This window comes from Triticum aestivum, chromosome 7B (assembly GCF_018294505.1).
Source record: "Triticum aestivum cultivar Chinese Spring chromosome 7B, IWGSC CS RefSeq v2.1, whole genome shotgun sequence".
NCBI lineage: Eukaryota > Viridiplantae > Streptophyta > Magnoliopsida > Poales > Poaceae > Triticum > Triticum aestivum.
This window is the reverse complement of record NC_057813.1, coordinates 37394061-37415207: the sequence shown is the minus strand read 5'-3', so window position 1 is coordinate 37415207 and position 21147 is coordinate 37394061. Positions and strand designations below refer to the sequence as shown.

The following is a 21147-nucleotide window of genomic DNA, read 5'->3' as shown; positions in this document are numbered from 1 at the left end:
TAGTCATGTGAATTTGGTATTCCTTTGATATTTTGATAAGATGTATGTTGTCTCTCCTCTAGTGGTGTTATGTGAATGTCGACTACATGAAACTTCACCATTGTTTGGGTCTACAGGAAGGCATTGGGAAGTAATAAGTAGATGATGGGTTGCTAGAGTGACAGAAGCTTAAACCCTAGTTTATGCGTTGCTTCGTAAGGGGCTGATTTGGATCCATATGTTTCATGCTATGGTTAGGCTTACCTTAATACTTCTTCTGTAGTTGCGGATGCTTGCAATAGGGGTTAATCATAAGTGGGATGCTTGTCCAAGAAAGGTCAGTACCCAAGCGCCGGTCCACCCACATATCAAATTATCAAAGTAAAGAACATGAATCATATGAGCGTGATGAAAACTAGCTTGATGATAATTCCCATGTGTCCTCGGGAGCGCTTTTCTCATTATAAGAACTTGTCCAGGCTTGTCCTTTGCTACAAAAAGGATTGGGCCACCTTGCTACACCTTATTTACTTTCATTGCTTGTTACCCGTTACAAATTATCTTATCACAAAACTATCTATTACCTACAATTTCAGTGCTTGCAGAGAATACCTTACTGAAAACCGCTTGTCATTTCCTTCTGCTCCTTGTTGGGTTCGACACTCTTACTTATCGAAAGGACTACGATAGATCCCCTACACTTGTGGGTCATCAAGACTCTTTTTTGGCGCCGTTGCCGGGGAGTGAAGCGCCTTTGGTAAGTGGAACTTGGTAAGGAAACATTTATATAGTGTGCTGAAATTTACTGTCACTTGTTACTATGGAAACTATTCCTTTGAGGGGCTTGTTCGGGGTATCTTCACCCGAACCAGTAGAGTAAAGAGTCGCTCCTCAACCTACTGAACCTACTGAAAATGTTTACTTTGAAATTCCTTCGGGTATGGTAGAGAAACTGCTAGCTAATCCCTTTGCAGGAGATGGAACATTGCATCCCGATTTACACCTTATCTATGTGGATGAAGTTTGTGGATTATTTAAGCTTGCAGGTATGCCCGATGATGTTATTAAGAATAAGGTTTTCCCTTTATCTTTGAAGGGAGACGCATTGACATGGTATATGCTATGTGATGATATGGGATCCTAGGACTATAAACGATTGAAATTGGAATTTCACCAGAAGTTTTATCCTATGCATCTTGTTCATCGTGATCGTAATTATATATATAATTTTTGGCCTCGCGAAGGAGAAAGCATCGCTCAAGCTTGGGGGAGGCTTAAGTCAATGTTATATTCATGCCCCAATCATGAGCTCTCAAGAGAAATGATAATTCAAAACTTTTATGCTCGGCTTTCTCTCAACAATCGCACCATGCTTGATACTTCTTGTGTTGGGTGTTTTATGATGAAGACTATTGAATTCAAATGGGATTTATTGGAAAGAATTAAACGCAACTCTAAAGATTGGGATTCTAACGATGGTAAGGAGTCAGGTATGACACCTAAGTTTGATTGTGTTAAATCTTTTATGGATACTGATGCTTTTCGTGGATTTAGCACTAAATATGGACTTGACTCTGAGATAGTAGCTTCTTTCTGTGAATCATTTGCTACTCATGTTGATCTTCCTAAGGAGAAGTGGTTTAAATATAATCCTCCCACTGAAGTAAAAGTATTTGCACATATTACAGTTGAAGAAAAGACTATCACATATAATGATCCCATTGTTCCTACTACTTATATCGAGAAACCACCTTTCCCTGTTAGGATAAAGGATCATGCTAAAGCTTCAATTGTGGTTCGTAAGAGTAATACTAGAACATATACACCTCCTGAGCAAATTAAAGTTGAACCTAGTATTTCTATGGTTAAAGATCTCTTGGCTGATAATATTGATGGGCATGTTATTTACTTCTGTGATGAAGCTGCTAGAATTGCTAGACCCGATACTAAAAATAAACATAGACCTGTTGTAGGCATGCCTGTTATTTCTGTTAAAATAGGAGATCATTGTTATCATGGCTTATGTGATATGGGTGCTAGTGCAAATGCAATACTCATTCCATATACAAAGAAATTATGCATGATATTGCACCTGCTGAGATAGAAGAAATTTATGTTACAATTAAGCTTGCCAATAGAGATACTATTTCACCAGTTGGGATTGTTAGAGATGTTGAAGTCGTGTTTGAGAAAGTTAAATATTCTTCTGATTTTCTTGTTCTTGGTTCCCCACAAGATAGCTTTTGTCCCATCATATTTGGTAGACCCTTCTTGAATACTGTTAATGCTAGGATAGACTGCAAAAAGGATGTTGTTATGATTGGCTTAGGAGACATGTCTCATGAGTTTAATTTTGCTAAATTTCGTAGACAACCCCATGATAAAGAATTTCCTAGTAAGGATGAAATTATTGGTCTTGCTTCTATTGTCGTGCCTCCTACTGATCCTTTAGAACAATATTTGCTAGACCATGAAAATGATATGTATATGAATGAAAGAAGGGAAATAGATGAAGTATTCTTTAAACAGGGACCTATTTTGAAACACAACTTGCCTGTTGAAATCTTATGGGATCCTCCACCACCCAAGGGTGATCCCGTGTTTGAGCTTAAACCATTGCCTAATACTCTTAAATATGCTTATCTTGATGAAGAGAAGATATATCATGTTATTATTAGTGCTAACCTTTCAGAGCAGGAAGAGAAAAGATTATTGAAAACTCTGAAGAAGCAATGTGCTGCTATTGGATATACTCTTGTTGATCTTAAGGGCATTAGTCCCACTTTATGCCAACACAAAATAAAACTGGAGGAAGACGCCAAACCAGTTATTGATCACCAACGATGATTAAATCCTAAGATGAAAGAAGTGGTAAGAAAGGAAATACTAAAGCTCCTCGAGGCAGGTATAATTTATCTCGTTGCTGATAGTCAGTGGGTAAGTCATGTCCATTGTGTCCCTAAGAAGGGATGTATTACTGTCGTTCCTAATGATAAAGATGAATTGATCCCACAAACAATTATTACAGGTTATAGGATGGTAATTGATTTCCGCAAATTAAATAAAGCTACTAAAAAAGATCAATACCCTTTACCTTTTATTGACCAAATGCTAGAAAGACTATCCAAACATACTCATTTTTGCTTTTACCATGGTTACTCTGGTTTCTCTCAAATACCTGTGTCAGCAGAGGATCAAGAAAAGACCACTTTTACTTGCCCTTTTGGTACTTTTGCTTATACACGTATGCCTTTTGGTTTATGTAATGCACCTACTACCTTTCAAAGATGCATGATGGCTATATTCTCTAACTTTTGTGAAAAGAGAGGTATTCATGGATGATTTCTCCGTTTATGGATCCTCTTTTGATGATTGCTTGAGCAACCTTGATCGAGTTTTGCAGAGATGTGAAGACACTAGTCTCATCTTGAATTGGGAGATGTGCCACTTTATGGTTAATGAAGGCATTGTCTTGGGGCATAAAATTTCTGAAAGAGGTATTGAAGTTGACAAAGCTAAGGTTGATGCTATTGAGAAGATGCGGTGTCCCAAGGACATTAAAGGTATAAGAAGTTTCCTTGGTCATGCTGGTTTTTATAGGAGGTTCATTAAGGACTTTTCTAAAATTTCTAGGCCTCTGACTAATCTATTGCAAAAAGATATTCCTCTTGTCTTTGATGATGATTGTGTAGAAGCATTTGAAATACTTAAGAAAGCTTTGATTTCTGCACCTATTGTTCAGCCACCTGATTGGATCTTAACCATTGAAATTATGTGTGATGCTAGCGATTATGCTGTAGGTGTTGTTCTAGGACAAAGAGTTGATAAGAAACTAAATGTTATTCAATATGCTAGTAAAACTCTAGACAGTGCTCAAAGAAATTATGCTACTACTGAAAAAGAATTCTTAGTAGTCGTATTTGCTTATGATAAGTTCAGACCCTATATTGTTGATTCTAAAGTAACTATTCACACTGATCATGCTGCTATTAAATATCTTATGGAAAAGAAAGATGCTAAACCTAGACTTATTAGATGGGTTCTCCTACTACAAGAATTTGATTTGCATATTATTGATAGAAAGGGAGTTGAGAACCCCGTTGGAGACAACTTGTCTAGGTTAGAGAATGTTCTTGATGACCCACTACCTATTAATGATAGCTTTCTTGATGAACAATTAGTTGTCATAAATGCTTCTCATACTTCTCCATGGTATGCTAATTATGCTAATTACATTGTTGCTAAATTCATACCACCTAGTTTCACATGCCAGCAAAAGGAAAAGTTGTTCTATGATTTAAGACATTACTTCTGGGATGACCCGCACCTTTATAAAGAAGGAGTAGATGGTGTTATTAGACATTGTGTACCTGAGCATGAATAGGAACAGATCCTACGCAAGTGTCACTCCGAGGCGTATGGAGGACACCATGCTGGAGATAGAACTGCACATAAGGTATTGCAATCTGGTTTTTATTGGCCTACTCTCTTCAAAGATGCCCGTAAGTTTGTCTTGTCTTGTGATGAATGTCAAAGAATTGGTAATATTAGTAGACGTCAAGAAATGCCTATGAATTATTCTCTTGTTATTGAACCATTTGATGTTTGGGGATTTGATTATATGGGACCATTTCCTGCCTCTAATGGGTATACACATATTTAGTTGTTGTTGATTACGTTACTAAGTGGGTAGAAGCTATTCCAACTAGTAGTGCTGATCATAACACTTCTATTAAGATGCTTAAAGAAGTTATTTTTTCGAGGTTGGAGTCCCTAGATACTTAATGACTGATGGTGGTTCACATTTTATTCATGGTGATTTTCGTAAAATGCTTGCTAAGTATGATGTTAATCATAGAATTGCATCTCCGTATCACCCATAGTTTAGTGGTCAAGTAGAATTGAGTAATAGAGAACTCAAATCAATTTTGCAAAAGACTGTTAATAGATCTAGAAAGAATTGGTCCAAGAAACTTGATGATGCACTATGGGCTTATAGAACCGCATATAAAAATCCTATGGGTATGTCTCCATATAAAATGGTTTATGGAAAAGCATGTCGCTTACCTCTCGAACTTGAACATAAGGCATATTGGGCCATTAAAGAGCTCAATTATGATTTCAAACTTGCTAGTGAGAAGAGGTTATTTGACATTAGCTCACTTGATGAATGGAGAACCCAGGCCTACGAGAATGCCAAACTGTTTAAAGAAAAAGTTAAAAGATGGCATGACAAAAGGATACAAAAGTGTGAGTTTAACATAGGTGATTATGTCTTGCTATTCAACTCTCGTTTAAGATTTTTTGCAGGAAAACTTCTCTCTAAATGGGAAGGCCCTTACGTTATCGAGGAGGTCTATCGTTCCGGTGCCATAAAAATCAACAACTTTGAAGGCACAAATCCGAAGGTGATGAACGGTCAAAGAATCAAACATCATATCTCAGGTAATCCTATAAATGTTGAAACTAATATTATTGAAACCGTAACCCCGGAGGAATACATAAGGGACACTTTCCAGAATGTTTTAGACTCCGAAAATGAATAGGTATGTGGTACGGTAAGTAAACTGACTCCAAAACATCTCTAATAGCAATTTTTCTCTGTTTTGGTATATTTATGAAAATAGGAAAATAAGAAGTAGTCTGGGAAGGACACGAGGCATCCGTGAGGGTGGAGGGTGCGCCCCCTGCCTCGTGGGCACCTTGTGCGCTCTCTGGACTCTGTTTTCTTGCACGATACTTCTTTTGGTCGGTAGAAATTCATTATATAATCCCCTGAAGGTTTTGACCATCATATCACGCAAAAATCTTCTGTCTTTGTTTCGAGTTATTTTCTGTCAGATTTGTCAAGGCCAAGCATCATGACATCACCCTCCTCCAACAATGAAGACAAGGATGCTTGGCTATTGAAGATAGAGCTGAAGAGAGAAGAACCTGGGGAGATCAACAAGGATGATGGGATCAAGAAGGCCATGTAGGATCAAGCTCTGGCGACAGAAGAAGAAAACATCCTTCAACCTCTTCCTAGCCTATTTACCCCAACTAAGATTGAAGCTTTCAAGATGATTGAGTTAGCTCGCATACAAAACAAGTATCTCACACGGGAAAATATTTTGTTGAAGGATCATATCGTCGCACTCAAGGGCATTATCTGCAAATTGGAAGAGCTCCTACGCTCGATGTGTGACTATCCATCATCATCACCACCTTCTTCACCAGTAAAGGAGACATAATCACATGGGTATGGGCACTCCCCTTGGCAACTGCCAAGCTTGGGGGAGTTGCCCCGGTATCGTATCACCATCACACTCCTATCTTTACCATTTTACTTAGTTCGATCCTTTTGGTAATATCCTGATCTAGTAGAATAAAGTTTTGGTATGAATTAGTTTTGAGTTTTGCTTTGTGATCCCTCTATGTAAGCGAGTCCGTGAGCTATATATAATAAAGATTAGTGTTGAGTCAAGGGCTTTGCTTTATTGCTATGATCTTGAGGGAATAAAAGAATAAAAGAAATAAAAGAGACCATATTGATCTTATGGATAGTAATGACTTCACATATAGAGAGTATGATGATTAAAAGTTGTTGAGAGTTGGCAAACGTAGTTTTGGTCATCGTTGCAATTAATAGGAAGTAATAAAGAAAGAGAGGTTCTCACATATAAATACACTATCTTGGACATCTTTTATGATTGTGAGCACTCATTAAAGTATGACATGCTAAAGACTTGACGTTGGACAAGGAAGACAACATAATGGGTTATGTTTTCTCACATCTTAGTTAAAGTATATTGTCATGGATCGTCCAACATGTTGAGCTTGCCTTTCCCCCTCATGCTAGCCAAATTCCTTGCACCAAGTAGAGATACTACTTGTGCTTCCAAATATCCTTAAACCCAGTTTTGCCATGAGAGTCCACCATACCTACCTATGGATTGAGTAAGATCCTTCAAGTAAGTTGTCACGTTGCATGCAATAAAATTGCTCTCTAAATATGTATGACTTATTAGTGTGGAGAAAATAAGCTTTATACGATCTTGTGATATGGAAGTAATAAAAGCGACGGACTGCATAATAAAGGTTCATATCACAAGTGGAAATATAAAGTGACGTTCTTTTGCATTAAGATTTCGTGCATCCAACCCTAAAGCACATGACAACCTCTGCTTCCCTCCGCGAAGGGCCTATCTTTTACATTATGCAAGAGTCAAGGTGATCTTCACCTTTCCTTTTTACATTTTATCCTTTGGCAAGCACCTCGTGTTGGAAAGATCCTGATATATATATATATATATATATATATATATATATATATATATATATATATATATATATATATATCCAATTGGATGTAAGTTAGCATGAACTATTATTGTTGACATTACCCTTGAGGTAAAAGGTTGGGAGGCAACACTATAAGCCCCTATCTTTCTTTGTGTCCGATTAAAACTCCATAACCATAAGTATTGCGTGAGTGTTAGCAATTGTGAAAGACTAAATGATAGTTGAGTTTGTGGACTTGCTGAAAAGCTCTATTATTGACTCTTTCTGATGTTGTGATAAATTGCAATTGCTTCAATGACTGAGATTATAGTTTGTTAGTTCTCAATGAAGTTTCTGAATCATGCTTGACATTGTGAATAGATTATTACTTGAGCATAAGGAATCATATGAAAAAATATATATGTTGTTGTTATAAGAATGATCATGATGCCCTCATGTCCGTATTTTATTTTTATCGACACCTCTATCTCTAAACATGTGGACATATTTTTTGATATCGGCTTCCACTTGAGGACAAGCGAGGTCTAAGCTTGGGGGAGTTGATACGTCCATTTTGCATCATGCTTTTATATCGATATTTATTGCATTATGGGATGTTATTACACATTATGTCACAATACTTATGGCTATTCTCTCTTATTTTACAAGGTTTACATGAAGAGGGAGAATGCCGGCAGCTGGGATTCTGGGCTGGAAAAGGAGCAAATATTGGAGACCTATTCTGCAGAGCTCCAAAAGTCCTGAAACTCCACGAAAGTCATTTTGGGAATTAATAAAAAATATTCAGTAGAAGAAATACCTGAGGGGGGCCGGGGCGCGCCCCCCTGCCTCGTGGGCCACCTGGCAGCTCTCCGGTGCCCATCTTCCGCTATATGAAGTCTTTTACCCTGGAAAAAATCATAAGCAAGCTTACGGGACGAAACTCCGCCGCCACAAGGCGAAACCTTAGCAGAACCAATCTAGGGCTCCGGGGGAGCTGTTTTGCCGGGGAAACTTCCCTCCGGGAGGGGGAAATCATCACCATCGTCATCACCAATGATCCTCTCATCGAGAGGGGGTCAATCTCCATCAACATCTTCGCCAGCACCATCTCCTCTCAAACCCTAGTTCATCTCTTGTATCCAATCTTTGTACCAAAACCTCAGATTGGTACCTGTGGGTTGCTAGTAGTGTTGATTACTCCTTGTTGTTGATGCTAGTTGGTTTATCTGGTGGAAGATCATATGTTCAGATCCTTAATGCATATTAATACTCCTCTGATTATGAACATGAATATGCTTTATGAGTAGTTACGTTTGTTCCTGAGGACATGGGTGAAGTCTTGCTATTAATAGTCATGTGAATTTGGTATTCGTTCGATATTTTGATGAGATGTATGTTGTCTCTCCTCTAGTGGTGTTATGTGAACATCGACTACATGACACTTCACCATTGTTTGGGCCTAGAGGAAGGCATTGGGAAGTAATAAGTAGATGATGGGTTGCTAGAGTGATAGAAGCTTAAACCCTAGTTTATGCGTTGCTTCGTAAGGGGCTGATTTGGATCCATATGTTTCATGCTATGGTTAGGTTTACCTTAATACTTCTTTTGTAGTTGCGGATGCTTGCAATAGGGGTTAATCATAAGTGGGATGCTTGTCCAAGAAAGGGCAGTACCCAAGCACCGGTCCACCCACATATCAAATTATCAAAGTAACGAACGTGAATCATATGAGCATGATGAAAACTAGCTTGACGATAATTCCCATGTGTCCTTGGGAGCGCTTTTCTCATTATAAGAACTTGTTCAGGGTTGTCCTTTGCTACAAAAAGGATTGGGACACCTTGATGCACCTTATTTACTTTCATTGCTTGTTACCCGTTACAAATTATCTTATCACAAAACTATCTGTTACCTACAATTGCAGTGCTTGCAGAGAATACCTTACTGAAAACCGCTTGTCATTTCCTTCTGCTCCTTGTTGGGTTCGACACTCTTACTTATCGAAAGGACTACGATAGATCCCCTACACTTGTGGGTCATCACCAAGTCATCGAAGCGTGAGACGTGACGGTGATTTGTGGCGTTAAGGAGTCCCTTGTCCATGCAATTTTTGTAGAATAATGAGAATGCGTCTTCATCGCGACAGTCCTTGTCCTTGTCCTTGACAAGGAGGAATCTGTCCCAGAAGTGATGTACCGTCTCTTGGGACTATTGTCTGATGTGGGAAAGATCGCTTAAGTCTGGGTGGGTGGGTGGATTTAAGTCCAAACCCTGATCCGATCTGTGACCCAGGGCTTGAGGAGTTTCCGAGCTTAATAGTTCGGGTTCCAGGATGTCAACCAATTTTTCTGGCCCACAGTCTGATTCTAAGTTCAGAGTTCGGGGCATGTCTTCCTGTGGGCAGGTATTCGGCTTGGTGAGCTCGGAAATCCGGACATATTTCGTCCTCAATATAGGGGAAGAGTTGTTGCATTGCTCCTCCAGCACCGCCATCTGATGGGTGATCGGTGGAGATTCAATCTCTCTCTGATCGGGTTTAGTCCCAATCCGATCGTAGTCCGTAGCAACTCCCAAAGCGGCAATGCGATCCAGGATCCTGTTTAAAGACAATAACTCCGTCGGATCCATCTGCTCGGTGCATTCTGTCGGGGATATACCCCGCGGTATGACCCGGCCGGAGTCATAACCCGGCTGGGACTTAGTAAACCGATAGACAATTAAGGCTGACAGTTAAGTCAGACGATAACCCGACAGGAGTTAAGTCAGATGATAACCCGGCAGGAGTTAAGTCAGATGATAACCCGGCAGGTGTTAAGTCAATCATAACCCGGTAGAGAATCATAACCCGGCAGACAATTATAAACCGGCGGACCATCATAAACTGGCACCAGTCATAACCCGGCAGACGGCGATAACTCGGTTGCCAGGGGTTATGAAGCCCAAGACGTTATGAAGCCCAAGACGTTAAGAAGCCCATGAAGGGAAGTCAAAATAGTTTAAGTCTTAGTCTGAGATGGACTCTACATGTAACCCGTCCTTTCAACTTATAAAAGGAGGGGCAGGGCACCCCAAGAGGGGGAGAGGAAAAAACCTTAGGGTTAGACATAACTGGGAGATCCAGAGATAACTGTGAGATCCGGTTTATGGCGACTCCCTCATGATGATAATGAGACCTAGCCACAAACAGCATATAGGGTTGTCACCGGATGATGTTTCCCGGGGCCCGAAGCTGTCTAAATCTTTGTCTTGTGTTGCGTTTTCTCGGTTCCGCTCAACCCCTCTCAAGCTACCACATAGATGCGTTGGCCTCATGACTAAGTCCTCACACTAGGACATCTGCCGTGACAATTCCATGACAGTTGACGCCCATCGTGGGGCCTGCGCACGATGGTGTTGAGTTTTTGGAGGGATCACTTCAAAGGATCAAGAATCTTGCGAATATTTGGACCAGGAAGAGTTCACACGAAAGGATTCATATTAACTCTGAGTTTATCAAGTTGAAACGGTCAAGTCTAGAGGATAACCCGGTGAAAAGCTAGGGTTTTGTTGCCGCCGCACGCGTATGTGGCGATCAGTCAAACAAATGGATCGATGGCTGCTGCTGGCACCAGTCTGAGACTAATTGAAGTAGATCAACTACTATTTGTCCGGTTAAAAAAAGGAGGCCACGATCCGGGGGCGAATTGTCCTTGGACCCGGGCTCCTTCGTTGACTCGCCCGGGTGTCGACCGTGTCTTGCATCGAGCCGGTGGCTCGTCTCCGCCGTGGCCGTCAGCTAACGACCACGGATGCGGCCTCGGATCACTGGCTGCCTCAGCTCACCTTCACCGCTTTCTGACCTCGCACTCCGCGGTCGCCTTGACGTCCTTCCGAGTCGCCGGAGGGCTTCTGAGTCGCCATCTCTGAGCCGCTCCTGTCGCTCTTTGAACCGGCCCCCACTGCAGCTTGCCTGGCTCTTCCTCTGCCGCCGTGAGATAAATCGTTCGCCGTAAACCGCCTTCAGCTTCTGCTGCCAGTCGCCGTGGCCTCGCGCCGGCGGCTCCAAATTGCCGCCCCGGACAAGTCACCGCTGCATCTCTCAAGCCAGACCTGCCTCCGCATCGAGCCACTGTCACTTCTGTGAGCTGCAGTCTCGCGTCGCTCGTACCACCTCGTCAACAGGCCGACCACCGCTGGCACCGTAAACCGTTTTGACGGCCGCATCCCGCCAGTTTAACCTGATGGCTTTGCCCGCCGTCCGAGGGCCGCGGCTGCCTTGCCTCCCTATGTCAGAGCCGCCGCCGGCTGAGGGCCGTCGAAGTCGCCATCTGCGCCACGCCCTGTTTAAAGTGCCACTTCTACCCTGGTAAAACTCGTCGGCCTCGCCTGGGCCACCTCAACTGTCATGGGTTCCGCGCCTCGCGTGCGGGCCTCCGCTGCTTCACCACACCGGCGGGTCGTTCTCGTTCCCTGGCCGTCACCTGCAAGCTGGACGAACCGCGGGTGAACCACCGCCTTGGATTTTGAGCCGCCAGCCTCTGCTGCCGCGACCCGACTTGCTCTGAGCCTCGTCGACTCTTCGCCGGGCTTCACTACCGCCAGACCGCCTCTGTCACGGTCGCCCTTGAGTCGCGTCGCACCGCCCCCGGCCGGAGCTCTGCTACTGAGCCACTTCGGCCGAGCGGCCCTGCCAGGGCCTCATCGTGCCACCTCCTGCTGCCTGTGAGACACCCGTCGCCACCTCTGCAAGCTTCAAGTCGCCGCGGTCACAGCCGTGGTCTCCACTGTTGCAGTCGCCATCACATCGACTCACCTTGCTTAAAGACGAAGGTGCCCACCATCTGCTTTAAAGTCGCCGCCGGCCTCGCCTTGGTTGCCTCGAGTCGCCGCAGCTCCAAGCGTGACCCGGACTATTGCTGCCGCTCCTTCCGTCACTATGGGTCGTTTCCATGACTCGCCTCGCTCATGATCTGTTACTGCTGCCGGTCTATCACGAGGAGCCAAGCAATAAAAACAGAAGGATTGGGAGATAAAATCAAATCATATATCATTGAGCATCAGTGCACGTATGTGAGAGTTTAAACAAAAATACGAGAGATGCTCAAATCGGGCTTCAGTACTTTTCATGGGCGATTTGCATACCTAGCGCCACTCGATACTATTCAGAAAGAGAAGTGGTCGCGGGGTGACACACCAAGTATTTTGTATCAGATTCTTTTTTTTTGGAGAATTGTTTGCATTCAATCAGGAAACAATACAAAATAGTTGACCCTTACAAGCACAATGAAACTCAAACATAAAGGACCATAAACACCTAGAGTACCCTAAGACAACCATAACAAAAGAAGATCTCCGGAGCTCTGTGTCATCATCCCTGAATCTTGAGAGAAGACCCCTGCAGCAGAAAGATCTACAACCAGGCGCAAGCAGGTCTTCATCTTCGACCACAGAACAATTACCGCGACGCTGCTTCCTCTTTTCTTGACACCAGCGCTGAGAGGGCATGGACATCAATCCAACACACCTGCAACAGCCGTCGCCATCTTTGGCTTTGAGTACCGTGAAAAATGTCCCTTCCGAAAGGAAGAGAACTCGAGTCATCCGACCGGTCCAGCACCGCGGCCGGGCCATCCGCCCGGGCAAAGCAGAATCTCCCTTCAACATCAGTGCAGAGGAAGGAGAAGAACAGCAGCAGCAAATCATACCGACAAGGAAGAAGAAGGGTCTTCGTCTCCCTGCATCCATCGCTCATCTTATGACCCAAACGGCCAGTGCCAATGGACCTCCAGTCACCATAGCCCGCGACCTCGACGAGATTCGGGGATCCCCCACCCCGCTGGCTCCTAGACGAAGGCCAAAGCCTCGCCTGACCGTGAACGGAGCCCGGAGAAACTTATTCCGACGTGACACCACCGCAACGGCCTCGGCAGCGTCATCCTCAACCCTAACCCTACCACACACACCTAGCGGACAGACCCGAGGTTCTCCCTCCCTCCTGCGGCCGGAGCGGCCGACGGAGAGAGAGGGAACCGGCGGCACCACCAGCGGCGCGCAGGGAACCCTCGTCGCCTCCTAGATCGCCTGTGATCCTACTTTCCTGGAGCGAAACGGTTCGTCGACTCTTGTCTATTTTGTATCAGATTCGCTAAGCAAGACGAAGCTGGGCCAGCATCTGCACCATGCCTGGAGTTGAGTTGCGCCGGGACTTGCATTTTCTGCGTCAGGGCCATGCTGCCTCGAGCACCCGCACACCTGACCCGCCGAGTCTCTTCGTTATGCACCGACTCAACATGCGCCTCCCTCGGCAGCAGCTCGGGTTCAGGTTGACCCGCCGAGCTTTCTCCAGGGCCAAGGACCGACCTTGAGCCACCGATTCTCTGGAACCTTCCGTTATAAACCGCCATCGTATTTCCATCGACTCGCCTCGCTCGTCCGCCTCTGCCTGGCCCGTCCTTGCTTTGCTCCGAACTATTGTGCTGCCGGAGCTCCGCCATCACTACAGCGCCTCTAAACTAGTTCTTTAGGCCGTCATGGTTGCCTGCGAGCCGCCGGTTTCATCTAAGTCGCCGGAGCCTCCGCTGACCCGCCGTAGCAGTGCTAAACCGTAAACCGGCCCTGCCTCGTGATTAAACCGTCGGGGGGAGCGCTAAGTTGCCCATCTTGGCCGCTGCTGTGCTTCAAGACTCCGAGTCGCCCCACTGCCTGTGGGCATGTTGACTGCCCAACAGGGCTGGAAGGAAAGTTCAAAATCTACTGGTTTGACTGGTTCTAAAGGTGGCACTTGATACTACGTGGAGGGCATCACGTGGACAAATTGCTATCAGTACTAGTCCGGTGTCAGCACAACTGTTACATCCACCCGGAATAAATATACGGGCATGGCTACCAGGAGGAACAAGGAATTATTTGCTCAGTCTGTGTTCATCCGGCAAAAATATCAGGTGCTATCCGCCCTATTTATTTCATCATTATACTTTAATTCCTCCGAGAAACATTATTCTGCCTTTAATGTTTTTATGTGCAGGACAAATTGTTCCATGTTCATGGCAGACATGACAAGATCATCTGTCATCCAAATACATCAGGAAAATTATTCATCACCGAAGTGGAGTTATATCACGGATATGGAGTGCATAGCATCATCATTTTGCACTACATTTATCCGTGTTGCCGTGTTCAACGGAAGTGCTTACGCTACCGCCCTTGCGGTTTGGTCTACATCAACACACCGGGCTGCACATGTCTGCATGAGCTGTCTATAGAGTATGAGCAAGTCACTGCTTGGGTAGCCCGGTTTTCTTCCAACAAATTGGAGGCAAATTATCATCAGCCGTCGTCTGCGCTGGATGGCTCAATGGACATGTGCACAAATCGTTGCTACTACAGTTTGGTTAACTTCAAACAGCCAGTTGGAAGGAACCATTGGCCGAGTTGCTGACACGGCTCATACGGGATCATTTATAACCCGCCACAGTCACCTCAACCTTCTGTGGATTTACACTGCGTTATCAACACCAATGATATATACCTTCTACTATGGTCAAGTACGGAGAATCTCAAGACAACTCCTTGAGTCATCTTAAGACTCGGGGGCTATGATGATATGACTCAGCAAGTCTTGCCAGTTTCAGCAAATTCAAGTGCCCCAGGATGTTGAAGGGATAGATAACCCGGTCGCAGAGGCTACTGTTATATTGATGAAAATTTAAAGGCCGTCAGAAATATTCCGGCTCACAATGATGCTTCCGGTTTATAGTCTGGTTTAAGGGAAATCCCGTCTCCCGCACAGCGTTGAAGCCCTTAGTATCTGGTTCAAATCTAGTTTAAGAGGAAACTATCTCTTGCAAAGCTCTGACGCTCTCAATATCCGGTTCAAAATCCCGGTTTAAGAAGAATTTATCTCTTGCAAAAAGTTAAAGGTTGCCAAAGAGGACCTATTGCCATGATGCGCGGTTCAAACATGGGTATCCTGCCTTATTGGCTTATCATATTATTGATCACATGGGGGCTTCCTGCTCATTGAGCATAGCTATGAATACCCTCTTGATCCGGCTATCAAGCCAATATTATCAATATTATCATAAGAGCACAGCTCTGGTTACTTCGGTAATCCGGCTATCAAGCCAATATTATCATAAGGGGTCAAAGCGAGTCTGCAGCACAGCATAGCTCAAACATGGGTATCCCTTGAGCAAAGCTCACAATATCACTTGGGGGCTATGTTTGAACCATAGTCACACCTCTTGATAGGCATAAGGGCACCAGGGAAATCACTTGGGGGCTTGGTCGTATCCAAACCATAGCTACACCCCTTGATAGGCTTAAGGCCACCAGGGAAATCACTTGGGGGCTATGGGTTCGAACCATAGTTACACCTCTTGATAGGCATAAGGGCACTAGGGAAATCACTTGGGGGCTTGGTCATATCCGAACCATCGCTACACCTCTTGATCGATGCAATGCCACAATCATGACTACTTGGGGGCTTTGGTCATATCTGAACCATAGCTTAAACCCTCTTGATCATACACATACATCATCATATATTGCATCATCATTACATCATCATAGCATGTATCATATGTGCACGGATATACCGATTCATATGGCAGGAATCGGTTTTCAAACCAGGTTATATTATTCAAATCTTTAAATAGCCAACATGGCTGGATTTTTATCATGGTTATCAATAACTAGTATTATGATTAAGGTTTTCAAAGTCGCTTCAGCGCAATGGATATTATTTTATCGATGGATATGATTCATTCTATAATGGAAGGAATAGTCCCAAGTCGCTGCAGGCTTACGACCCGGCACTTGGGGGCTACATTATTCAAGTTGAGATCACATCAAATATGCAAGTCTCATGTCACTGCAAGCATGCACCATGACACTTGGGGGCTAATGCAAAGTCATTGTTTGCTCACCTTATTGAAGACCCGATTCATTACATCATAATGAGCCGGCCCTTGGGGGATACCAATTGCTCATGTCATCAATTCAAGGTACACAAGTCTTAAATCCATTATATTGAAGGGTCCACTGCTCGGTTGGTAAAGCACAAAGCTCTTAACCTTGTGGACGTGGGTTCAAGCCCCATGACGGGGGTTACATCATAAGATATTCTTTTCAAACAAGTATATACAAAGTCCCAGCTCAATATTATCTTACTGAGCCGGCCCTTGGGGGCTACACATTGCTGTTCAAAGTCTACATGATCATATCTATAAAGACCCTGCTCATTATTGCATAATGACCCGGCCCTTAGGGGCTACACTGGTTGAAGTTTTTATGAGCATAAGGCGATTACAAGTCCCAGGTTGCTGCAAGCATGACAACCCAGCACTTGGGGGCTACATATGTGGATTACTCAGTTTATGACTAATGGTTGAGATGAACAACCTGGATTTCTTCAAACTGGTGACATTCATATTGAAGCAAGTCTTAAGCTGTTACTATGTTCGCTCCTTAAGACTTGGGCCGGGGGCTACAAGTGATATGCATATAAGAGGTATATTTTTAAACTTGATGTTAACAACGATTAGGACCCGGTGCCATCAATATTCATAAACCGGCAATTTTGGCAATGATAAACCGGCAAGTTCTACATCCTTAAACCGGCTGAAGATCAGATGAGTATTTCAAGGACCAATATTTTTTAAGCATTGGGAGCTGAGTCAAATGAATTATTTTTCGTATTTTTTCTCTGTGACAAACCAATGGCAGTAAATTGATTATGAAGCTGGTCTATTGACCCGGATTTTCTAGAAGAAGGAAATGACAAGGACTTAAGGATGATCGGGATCAGTTTAACATGGATAAATCCAAATTAAACTGGGGGCTAATGTCGGGGATATACCTCGCGGTATGACCCGGCCGGAGTCATAACCCGGCTGGGACTTAGTAAACCAGCAGACGGTTAAGGCAGACAGTTAAGTCAGATGATAACCCGGCAGGAGTTAAGTCAGATGATAACCCGGCAGGAGTTAAGTCAGATGATAACCCGGCAGGTGTTAAGTCAATCATAACCTGGCAGAGAATCATAACCCGGCAGACAATCATAAACCGGCGGACCATCATAAACCGGCACCAGTCATAACCCGGCAGACGGTGATAACTCGGTTGCCAGGGATTATGAAGCCCGAGACATTATGAAGCCCAAGACATTAAGAATCCCATGAAGGAAAGTCAAAATAGTTTAAGTCTTAGTCCGAGATGGACTCTACATGTAACCCGCCCCTTCAACTTATATAAGGAGGGGAAGGGCACCCCAAGAGGGGGAGAGGAAAACAACCTTAGGGTTAGACATAACTGAGACATCCAGAGATAACTGGAAGATCTGGTTTATGGCGACTCCCTTGTGATGATAATGAGACCTAGCCACAAACAGCATGTAGGGTTGTTACCGGATGATGTTTCCCGGGGCCCGAAGCTGTCTAAATCTTTGTCTTGTGTTGCATTTTCTCGATTCCGCTCAACCCCTCTCAAGCTACCACATAGATGTGTTGGGCTCACGACTAAGTCTCACACTAGGACATCTGCGGTGACAATTCTAGGACATATTCCGAGCTGACGTGGAGACGATTTTCGATGACCCAAGAAGTCATTGTCAGCCCAACGGCCGAACGGGCGATCATGACGAAGCCGCCTAGCTGGAGGGTTTGGCCTGAGGCCAGGGCTCCCCTAGAGGTGATGTTGTCCTTGATAAGAAGGCGAGCCATCAACCATATCTTCGACGTCACAGTGGAACTCTCAATGAAAGCACCAACGTCGGTGTCAAAACCGGCGGATCTCGGGTAGGGGGTCCCGAACTGTGCGTCTAAGGCTAATGGTAACAGGAGGCGGGAGACACAATGTTTACCCAGGTTCGGGCCCTCTCGATGGAGGTAATACCCTACTTCCTGCTTGATTGATCTTGATGATATGAGTATTACAAGAGTTGATCTACCACGAGATCGTAGAGGCTAAACCCTAGAAGCTAGCCTATGATTATGATTATTCTTGTCCTACGGACTAAATCCTCTAGCTTATATAGACACTGGAGGGGGCTAGGGTTACATAGAGTCGGTTAGAAAGAAAGGAATCTTCATATCCGAATCGCCAAGCTTGCCTTCCACGCAAAGGAGAGTCCCACCCGGACACGGGACAAAGTCTTCTATCTTGTATCTTCATAGCCCAATAGTCCGGCCAACACATAGTCCGGCTGTCCGAGGACCCCTTAATCCAGGACTCCCTCAGCGTGGGTTCCGCCCCGGGCAACGCACTGCTGGATAGATACCCTGTGGATGACATCATGGAGAACACTAACTGTGAGCTACATTTCAAAATAAAGAACATATCCATGAAGGTGGCAGATGCCATTGCTTATACAAATCCCCCCAGATCAACCTTCCATTGCAGGCCGATTCCAGCCGGGTATGCTCGTGTCGTGGTTGATGAGGTGGTGGACGACCATTATTTGGGGCTACAGCTTGACATTCATGGAGGTGACGAGGAGCACAGACTGGGAGAGGCCATACATCGTATCATCCTATGGAGAAAGGATTGCATCATCTTTCTAAGGCCACCGACACCGCGTCAGCTAGAGCTTGACATTTCAGGAGGTGACGAGGAGCAGAGGGCTCCTGCTCCTCCTAGTTTGGCACAGCTTCAGGTCACTCCTCCTGCTTCAACTCAGCCAACGCGTGAGGCCACTCCTCCTGTTTCAACTCAGCCAACGCGTGAGGCCACTCCTCCTCCTCCGAGTCCACCAACGTGTGCCACTCCTCCTCCAAGCCCGACACCGCGTCAGCCGTCTCCGCTGCCTCAACAATCGCGGAAGAGAGCCACCGCAGCTATGGTGTGTAGTGCTACAAGTCGAGGTGGTACAGGAGGTACACGCGGAGGCAAGCGATTTCAATATGGTCCAAGCCTCAGGCCTCTTCCGCAGAGGCCTTATGACATGACCAAGGAGCAAAACGAAGCCATAGTGAAGGCCCAAGTGGACGCCCATTTTGGACCGAAACTGCCACCGCCGACAAGGGAGAAAGTGCCTAAGGATAAGATTGACCACTTTATTCATATGGCTAAAGAACCAGCTCTCAAGCCTGTTGACTCAGACTATGAGCGCCAAATCAGGAAGGCACATCGAGCACGACAAAAGGAGTCGAGCTCGAGCTCAAGCCAAGCAGCTGGCCAAAAATGCGGGAAAACTGTTCCCCAGCTAGGAGAACAGGCGGTGCAATCGATCCCCCCGCTTGTTGTACCAACACATGAGAGTACCGGCGCCGGTCAGCTGGTAATAACCGACGAGCATAGAAGGCAGGCTGAAATGCTCGGTATCACTATTGGACAACTCCTCGAGATTGAGCCCATGCCTCTGCTTAGAGAGGAGGACATAAAACGGAAATATGTCCGCGGCCAACCTTTCGTCAAGCCTGAGGAGGTCAAGAACCTCCCAACGAGAATGTATGAATTGCATGATTGGTACATGAAAATTACCAAGAGTTCCAATCAAAAGTCCCTCTGGTGAAAGTCAAGGAAGAGTATTACTTCCATAAGCTAGCTCTGACCATTGAGTATTCAGAACTATTTCAGTTATTCAATCAAGATGCACTCGACAAAGCTCTCGTTAGTTGCTATTGTCTGTAAGTGATTTCTTTCTGTAATTTAAGTCTCAAGATAGCTGTAGTGCTCATTGATCGATCATTACCTGTAATTATCCTCACTATATTCTTTTTTGTGGTATTATGCAGGATGAAGATGTATGAAATGAAAAAAGGTGGATGCTATGGCATTGAGTTCATTGACCCAAATACCGTTAATGAACAAACATGGACATATCCATGGTATCAAGCAAAAGTAGTGAAAAATATGTTAGAGTTCTTGAAGCGCCTCAATACCAATGAAGATATAATATTTCCTTACAACTTCCTGTGAGTCACATTGTCTTGTACTACAAATTCTGTTTTTAATTACTTACTAGCTAGCTAACTAGATGTTAATAATTAAGTGTATAGGGCTTAGGGTAGTTGATGAGTGTTATGCACATGCCCGCTTAATTAAGACATGCAAACGTGTGCGCATGCAGTTACCATTGGATCTTGTTAATCATTAAAGTTGACGAAGGAACAGTTGAAGTACTGGACTCACTACTTAAAAAAAAGTGATTACTCAATGTGAAGGGGATAGTCGACATGTAATTTCAATCATTATTAACTATATGTCAACCTCTTTAGTTCGTTATTTCCTGATATCAACTATTTAATAACTCGTTTATTCATTTTCTTTGTTGGCGTGCAGGCTTGGGCAAAGTTCAGGAATGAGGTTCCAGGCGAATGGATAGAAAAGTTGTATTGGTTTCGACCCAAGGTATAATTAATTAAGTAGTACTAGCTAGCTACCATGCATCTCTTTAATTTTAGTTTCAATACCATTAATTATCATGCTTGATTAATTATTATCTGATTAAATTCTATTCTCGTAAAGGCCCTGAAGCAGGCAAAGGGGACTGATGTGTGTGCATACTACGTTTGAAAGGACCAAATCTGATAGACAGCTATGGGTACGTTTGACAGAACAATATTCACAATTTTTACATTATTATCGATATCTAGTCATATAACTAATACACATGCATATATGATCGGTTCTACGAGAAATTCTATTTATATATATGCATAATGTGTACAATATGTAGTATCGTAAAATACCAGCAAACGAAAAAGAGTTAAATGGAAAACACAAAATTAAAGGGAAAATGGCTCCCTGCCCCGGCGCTGGCATGTGCCACGTGGTGGCCCTTTAGCGGTGGTTCATGCAGAACCGGTACTAAAGGGGGGGACCTTTAGTCCCTACCCTTTAGTGCCAGTTACAGAACCGGCACTAAAGGGCCTTACGAACTGGAGCTATAGCCCGGTTCTGCACTAGTGCTGGTTTGATATC

General features: G+C 44.2%; 1 pseudogene; it reads right to left on the bottom strand.

Annotated features, from left to right (window-relative positions):
- Positions 1 to 11145, bottom strand: part of LOC123157609 (uncharacterized) — a 65455-nt pseudogene extending 54310 nt beyond the window's left edge.
- Positions 11146 to 21147: the final 10002 nt, after the last annotated feature.